Source organism: Triticum dicoccoides, chromosome 5B (genome assembly GCF_002162155.2).
Source record: "Triticum dicoccoides isolate Atlit2015 ecotype Zavitan chromosome 5B, WEW_v2.0, whole genome shotgun sequence".
NCBI lineage: Eukaryota > Viridiplantae > Streptophyta > Magnoliopsida > Poales > Poaceae > Triticum > Triticum dicoccoides.
The window spans coordinates 58,350,099-58,358,662 of record NC_041389.1 but is presented as its reverse complement, the minus strand read 5'-3'; the positions used below and the strand labels follow the sequence as shown (position 1 = coordinate 58,358,662).

The 8,564-nt window shown below is 49.3% G+C and overlaps 1 pseudogene; it reads left to right on the top strand.

The window, feature by feature from the left end:
- Window positions 1–1,254: 1,254 nt before the first annotated feature.
- On the top strand, window positions 1,255–2,157 carry LOC119308500 (annotated as a pseudogene).
- Window positions 2,158–8,564: the final 6,407 nt, after the last annotated feature.

The window sequence follows — 8,564 nt, the reverse complement described above, 5'->3', positions numbered from 1 at the left end:
GGGACTCCACGTGATACTGTTCATCTCCACCGTCGACCTCCTCCAGCCTCCACGGGATACCGTCGACCTCCTCCAGCCTCCACGAGCTCCTGTTCATCCAGCCTCCACCGCGCGCTACTCCACCGGCTACTGTTCAACCACCCCTCCACCGTCTACTGTTCATCTAGCCCTCCACACCACGGGGTCCTGTTCAACCACCCCTCCACGGCCACCCCTCCACCGTCTACTGTTCATCCAGCCCTCCACACCACGGGTTCCTGTTCATCCAGAGGCAATGCCACCGCTCACTATTCATCCACCCCCCTGCAATGCTCACTGTTCATCCCATAGGAAGCATCGATCGGCTTTAGTTAGCAGCAGTAGCGAAGGAATCGCTCCATCGGGTTCAGTTAACAGCCATCGATCGATCGCTCGTGTTCAGTAAAGGCATAGCCTGCAGTGCAATCGCTCGGGTTCAGTTAGAGCCAACACCTCGCACACACGCGCGTACCTGTACGAGAGAAACGCGCATCGCTCTCCCACCGTAAGCGGCAACTCCCCGAAATTTTCCTCCCCCTCGCTTCTACCACGGTTTTTTCCATCATGGACGGCCCAAAGAATGTCATGCAGCTGCGTCTCCGGCCCGCCCAGGACGAAAAGCCCATTTTCTTTCATGATTTTTTATCATAGAAGTAGGATCCCACCACATCTATGATTATACCGGGTTTTGTCACAATTATCGTCATAGAAGTGTCATATGTATGACAAAAAAAAATCGTTCGGCCCAAAATGTCACGGATGTGTCTTTTTTTGTAGTGGCGGCCCGTGCTCTTGCGCTGCGGCTGCTCCTCCTCGTGGCGTTCGTTCCCGCGGTCGAGCTTGTCTTGGCGCACGGCGGATGGTGGAGGTGGCCGCCGGTGGGTGGTGATTGCCGGGAGGGGTAAAGGAAGAATAAAGAGACATGAAAAGAGAAGAGAAGATAATAGGAAGAAGAGGCAACTTACACGTGGGTCCCACATGTAAGTTAATAGTCAAACAAAACAGTTAAACAAACGGATTGTTTAGGAGTTGGCACGACCTGTCATAAAATGGTTTAAATTACTAGCGACGAGTATTTAGGATTTTTTGAAACAGCCAACCCCTGTTTTGGTAGTTTTTTGAGAAAAATTAAAAATCGGTAGTTTTTTGGAACCCTAGCCTGTAAAGTAGAAGTTTTATGCTATTTACTCGATGAACGGACACCTGAGTGTGACGGTCATCGACTGGATCCCCGGCATGCCGCCGATCAGCCTCGAAGATACCTCCAACTTCGTCCGCACGACCGACCCGGACGACTTTGGCCTCCGTTTCAACATCGTGGAGGCCAACGGCTGCACCAAGGCCGGCGCGCTCATCCTCAACACCTTCGACGACCTAGAAGCCGACGTCCTCTCCGCCCTCCACGCCGAGTACCCACGCATCTACACCGTCGGTCCCCTAGGCTCCCTCCTCAACCACCACCTAAGGCCAAGGGATGACGACGCCTCCAGCTCCGCCAGCGGCCTGAGCCTGTGGAGGCAGGACAGCGAGTGCCTTGAGTGGCTGGACACGCAAAAACCGGGCTCCATCGTGTACGCCAACTTCGGCAGCCTCACGGTCCTCTCCACCGACCAGCTCTCTGAGTTCGCGTGGGGCCTCGCGGCCAGCGGCCACCCGTTCCTTTGGTCCATCAGGGACAACCTCGTCCCTGGCGCCGGCGCCGGTGCAGGCTTGAGCTCGCTGCCGACGGAATTCGTCGCGGAGACGGCAGGGCGGTGCTTCCTGACGACGTGGTGCGCGCAGGATCAGGTGCTAGGCCACCCGACCGTGGGGTGCTTCCTGACGCACAATGGGTGGAACTCCACCTGCGAGAGCGTGGCCGCCGGCGTGCCGATGGTGTGCTGGCCGGGGTTCGCCGACCAGTAGACCAACTGCAAGTATGCCTGCGAGGTGTGAGGCATGGGCGTCCGGCTTGACGACGAGGTGAGGAGGGAGCAGGTGGCTAGCCACGTCAGGCATGCGATGAAGGCGGAGAACATGCGGGGGAGCGCGGCTGGGTGGAAGGTCAAGTCGGAGGAGGTCGCGGCGCCCGGCGGGGTGTCATGGGAGAACCCGCGGAGCATGGTCATAGAGCTCGGCTCTGTCAATGCTGAAGCCTGAGGAGTTTGACCGGCCGATCAGATCTTTTATCGGGGTCAGTCCGGCTCCATCTGCAACTGCATCAGCGATGCCAATAAAGTATTCCCTTTAAGCCACTGCTCGTTATTTACTTACTTGGTAACTTCGTATTATATTATCTTATCTTATGTTCTTATTCGGTCTATGTATTTCGAAGATCCACAGCCTCAAATGCTTGCTCGATTGGTCGCACCGATTCAACCGTTAATGCATTTCTGTCTTTGTATCTATATGACTATATAACTATATCTATTATCAAAAAATATCTATATCATGACTTTTTTCTAAAAAAATGGTCTATTCATCTTCAATCATGGTAGTACAACGAACACAAGGAATAATTAAAAATATATCCAGATTTCTAGACCACCTAGCGACGACTACAAGCACTGAAGTGAACCGAAGGCGCGTCGCCATCATCACCCCTCTCTCGCCGGAGCCGGGTAAAACTTGTTATAGTAGACAGTCCAGAAGTCGTGGTGCTAAAGCCCCATAGAACCAGCACACCAGAACATCTACCGTCACTGATGAAGAGTAGTGTAGGTCGGAAGGATCCAACCTAAAAACACACGTAAGTAGACGAACGACAACCAAATCCGAGTAGATCGACCAAAGATAGATCTGCCGGAGACATTACCTCCACACACCCACAGATGACGCTAGACGTACCAACCAAACGGGGGCTATGCGGAGAGGACCTTATTCCATGTTCAGAGAGCCGCCGCCATCTCATCTTCTTGAGCAGAATACAATCCCTAACAAAACTCAAAGAATCATCTAAAAACGAAGCCCTACCATCGGTAAGGGCCGGGATCCATCGTGTCTCCATGACCCTAAGGCCATCGGAGGCAAGGTGGACCGATAGCAACGCCGGCGGAGGCAGAGAAATCCTAATCTTTCTTGGGGAGGAGGACAGGGTTAGGGCCAAAATAAATGCCTCAACTATATTTGTATCTATACTACTCCCCGGTCCTAAAATAAGTGTTTCAACTTTGTATTAACTTTAATATAAAGTTATACTAAAGTTTGGACATTCTTTTTGAGACTGATGGAGTACTTGCCCATATATTACTTTCATTCTGAACTACTTGTCCTAGATTTGTGTAAGTATATATCTAGATATATTCATATTTAGACAAAGTTAACACAAGTAATTCACAATGGAGGGATATATATAATACTTAAAAAAGAGTAGCGTTTTTTTTTGCCGGCAGAACACTTTGTCAACCTCTTCGCCCTCCTTCCAGCGTTTTATTTGTTCCGCGGGCTTTTTTTTGTCTCATTGTGCCTTTTGTCCACACCTTACCTGTATGCTAATCAATCATCTAAATTTACTTATTTTCTAAATTAATATCATTTAAATTTACTTACCAAATATTTATTTACACAATCGCATTAATAAGATAAATAACGGGCAGAATTTGGTTAACATTTATTTACACATACTAAAATATTTATATCTCATTACAACGCACTAGTGTTGTCCTAGTATGATAAAGGGAAAAAGTCTAAAATAAACCTTAAATTTTATTCACAATCTGAACCGAACCCTTGAAATCCCTAAAACCAGCACCCTGTACTTTTTCAATCCCAGTCGACCCCGGTTGTTTGTCGCTCAAAGATCGTTTGGGCATCGGGATTGCTTATTTGGCACTGGATTGAAGGGAAATCATAGGGACGAAATCACTATTTTGACCTTGTCAGAGTTTTTAGTGGCAAACTGAACCCGGCGTGAAAGTATTTCATGATTTGACCTTTTTAAAAATGCCAGGGCCCGCGGCGTTTTTGATGAACATGCAAATGCCGACCAAGCTAGCGTTTCTTCCCTGGCCCACTGCCGGGCCGAGTTGGCGTTGCTTGCTGACGTGGCGGGATTGAAACGCCGAGCCAGCTAATGTTTCTAAAAATGCCAGCACCAATGGCGTTTCTGGTGCAGATATTTTAGGTGGCCGTGAGGCTTGCACCCACCACTCACTCCTCAATCTCTTCTCCCCCATTGGCCTATCCCGAGCTCTTGCCCTTTTCCCCCTTTGTGTCCCTCACTTAGCCCCTTTTAAATCCTTGCAAATCGATTGGGTTGGTCCGTGGATCCGGTGTCATTTTCGTTCGTTGAGGTAACCTCCTTCATCTCACAAATTTTTATTGGTTGGATTTGCCCATTTGGATTGATTTGTTCTTGTTGTTCCTAACCCTAGTTTTGAACATGGATATCTAATGTGATGTTTTTAGTATTGTTGTTCCAATGGTGTTGCATTGTGATGTTGTTGAGCATACCTTATTGTTTGGTTTATGACTAATGTTAAGATTTAGGGTTAGGGTTATGCCTAATGTTAAGATTTATGGTTAGGGTTAGTGGTTTTGTTAGCAATGTGGTATATTTAGCATTGTACATTTTTAATCTTATGTTCCCCTTTTTTAGATGGACAAGATTGTGAATATTCATTATGTTGACAAAGAGGCATTCATGAATGTGGATATTGTTGACAAGTATGAGGAAGTATTGATATTTCTTGAGACTCCTAGTTATGAAGAGGTTGTGGAAGAAACACGGATAAGATTAAAGTGGGTGGACTCTAACCTGTAGAGTACTCCTAACGAGACCGTCCGTTTCTCTACCAGGTGCGCGGCCAAGCACCACATTACTATCATTGACACATCTCCATAGCTCCGTGCCCTGAATAAAACTTAAGTGACACACCACTCATGAAGAAATGACACATGTTCAAAAAAGAGACAAAAAGGCATACCACTTGGTCATGCAGAGGGCCATAATCTAGGTGCGCTCCAATGGTCTCCCTAATAGAGTTGTTGAATGCACCATCAGCAGCCTCACTTGGCATTACTTCCAAGCAATCGGCACGAGTCCAAGCACCCTTAAGGATAACTCTATACCCTTTGCGAAGCCACTCCAAATGCCTTAAATATTCCCCCTCGTCGTTGTCAGGTGTGTGATCATCTTCAACTCGGGCATTCCTCTGAGCATTCCACATGTCCACCCACATAAGATGGTGATCCTCCCAATTAATGACATTCTTGTTGTGTTGCCGGCTCGTCCTACAAAGCATGAGAAGTATCGGTATCAATTTCATTTTTCAGTGGTTACACATTGATCAACATATGGCACAAAAACTCTCACCTATGTAGCACCACACTTGTCTCAACATAATCCGGCGGGGTGCGTTGTTGTACTCCAAATTGCTTCGAAACACGATGTGGAAGATGCCACTCCACCGCAAAAAAGCATATCATGGGGCAACGGACACGCCAAAGATGTTGGTCACCAAAGCACATATTGCTCAAAGGGAACTTCCTAAGTACCATGTACGGCCTCCAATTAACCTACATCACAACATGTCACTAGCTCATGCACAACAACAAAAAATCTGAATTGATAGCAAGGCATTTGATAATTACCTGATTGTAAGTAAGCATGTCAAGCTCGCTTATGTATGCCTTGTACCGCCCCATGGCTGCAATACTAGACACTTGGACATTAGCCCACGTGCATGCGAGGCAAGGCGAACGTTTCTACGGAGTTTACACATTGGTCGACGAAGGCTACTGTACGTAGCATGATAGCAGCCTCGCCATTTTTCATGCCTCGCGATGTTTGGAACCCTAGTGCAAATCAAGTCAAGGGACACAATACTAAACGTTGATCCGTCCCAAATGTTGTTTATGCCACTATCGTGCAGGGAGTCGATGCCTCATAAAGGGAAGGCTCACTATGCTAAAAAAACTGGAAGGCCTTCATCTGATAACAAGATAGTGGGAATCTAAAATGTGAAATTAAGGACGGCTAGCCAGCCAACAGGAGAAGTCTTCGGCAGTAATATATATATTTATATTCTCTATATTACTATATACTCCCTTCGTCCCTAAAGTTAGTACAGAGTTGAGTCACTTATTTGAGACATAAGGGTCAATAGCTCCTGTGCGACATCTTTCGCGGGAATTGGATGGAGTGAGACGTTGTTCGACAGAATGGCTTGGGACGGCACTTTTGAGCGAGTAAATCACAACTAGGAAAAAGCCTATACACAGAAAGTTACTAGTAGCGAGGGTTAAAAACCCGCGCGCTACTTCGCTACTGCTACTTACCAGTAGCGTAGGTTTTGCGCGGGTTTTTAATCCTCGCTACTACTAAGCGGTCTCTACCGTGCCCCCCGGGACATGCCATAGTAGTAGCGCGGGTTTTTAAAACCTCGCTACTACTAAGTTTGCTAGCAGTAGCGTTGGTTTTTAGCCCTCGCTACTACTAAGTGGTGCCATAGTAGTAGCGAGGGGGTAAAAAACCGCGCAGCTACTAAAGGTCCCATTTTCAACCTCTATCCCCCCCATCACCTTTTCAGTTTAAAAAAAAAAGAAAATGATGCAAATGTGAAAAAAATAAAAGAAAATAAGTCTCCAATGTGATATGTGGTCTAGTTGTTGGGAAAATTTGCAAATATGAATTTTGACTTTATTTGCAAAATCTCTCGAAAATTTGTAAAAATGGGCATAACTTTTGCATACTAAAAATTTTCATACTTCCCATCTCCGGCTCGTTGCTGTCCGGGGCCTAGCCGTCGTCCACCATCTTGGATGCGCTCGGCGCGGCGTGGTCAATGTGGTCAACGAACGACACCATCAGAAGTAGGCTGTGCGTGGAGAGGCTGACAGCTGGGTCCACGGCCGCACACAAGAAAATGCCTCCTTATTATGCGCAAAATAATGATTCCTCCACCTGACATCTGGGACCCACCGGAAGGGCCTCTGTATTTCGCGAAAAAAACGTGCCCCCCGCTGACTTGTCGGACCCACCAGCTATCTTCGCACACAAGGAAGTGCCTCCTTATTACGCACAAAAAAATGAATACTCCCCCTGCCAGCTGGAACCCAGCATACTGGGAGGCTGACTTGTGGGCCTACCAAGTTGACGGGGACGGAGGGCTTTGTCAACTTAGTCAATATGAACGATTCTAGCTCCTATTACCATACGATGTTCATCCAACGGTTGTAGTGCTTCTTCAACCTCTGGTCTTCTTGCTCCAGCCGCCCAAACCAGCGGCGGTTGTGCCGCGTGCTCCTGCCTCCCATGACCGGCTGTGATGCCGCAGAGGCCTCACCGCCCCCTACTACCCCCACCGCTGGCCAGGCCATCCCTCTACTCACCCACACCCCCTGTTAATCTACAGCGACAGCAGCCTCACACCGCAGCCGAACCAGTGAACCCTCGTACTCCTCTTCTCGTGGGCATCCACTGCTGCGTCTTCCCCGGCTCCGAGTCGTCCCCTTCCTAGGCCTCGCCGTCGTCCACCGCCGTGGTGCTCTCGGCGCGGCGTGGTCAACGTGGTCAAGGAACGACTTTCATCGGACGTGGACTGTACGTGGAGAGGCTGACAGCTGGGTCTACGGCCGCAGCAAGGAAGTGCCTCCTTATTATGCGGAAAATAATGATTCCTCCACCTGACAGCAGGGACCCACCGGACGGGCCACCATATTTCGCGAAAAAAAGTTTCCCCTTGACTGCTGGGACCCACCAGCCACATCTTCGCACGCAGGAAAGTGCGTCCGGGAAAAAAAAACGATTCGCCCCCCTGACTGCTGGGACCCACCAGCTACATCTTCGCACGCAAGGAAGTGCGTCCCGGCAAAAAAAACGATTCGCCCCCTGACTGCTAGGACCCACCAGCTACATCTTCGCACGCAAAGGAAGTGCGTCCGAAAAAAAACGATTCACCCCTCTGACTGCTGGGACCCACCAGCTATATTTTCGCACGTAAGGAACTGCCTGACAGTCGGGACCCACCTGGTCGAAGCGTACGTAGCGTTGTCATTCTGGTCGCGAACTTGTATATAAAACTGGTTGTTGTAGAGGCGCGCACGTGTCGTAGTAGAGGCGCGCATGTAGCATGTACACGTACGTACAGCGGCCAGGGTGCAAGAAAGAAAATACGGCCACGTATGTGTACATACGGGCGGGGTCTCGAACGCCTAGTCGCGCATACGTACAGCGAGCGCGCATGTTGATGGGGAGGCAACGGAGTGCGTCATGTTCATGTGGAGGCAACGGAATGCGTCGTGTTCATGGGGAGGCAACGGAATGCGTCGTGTTCATCGAGAGGCAACGGAACGCGTGGGAGCTAACCGGCTTGGATGGAACAAGCGATGGAAATGAGGCCTGGCGTACCGTAGAACGGACGAAACGGACCTCCTACGGTCGAAACGGGGGTCCTGTTGATCGGGACGGGTGTGGCGTACCGCAAAACGGAGGAAACAGACCTCCTACGGTCGAAACGGGGGTCCTGTTGATCGGGAGGGGTGTGGCGTACCGCAAAACGGACGAAATGGACCTCGTACGGTCGAAACAGGGGTCCTGTTGATCGGGAGGGGTGTGGCGTACCACA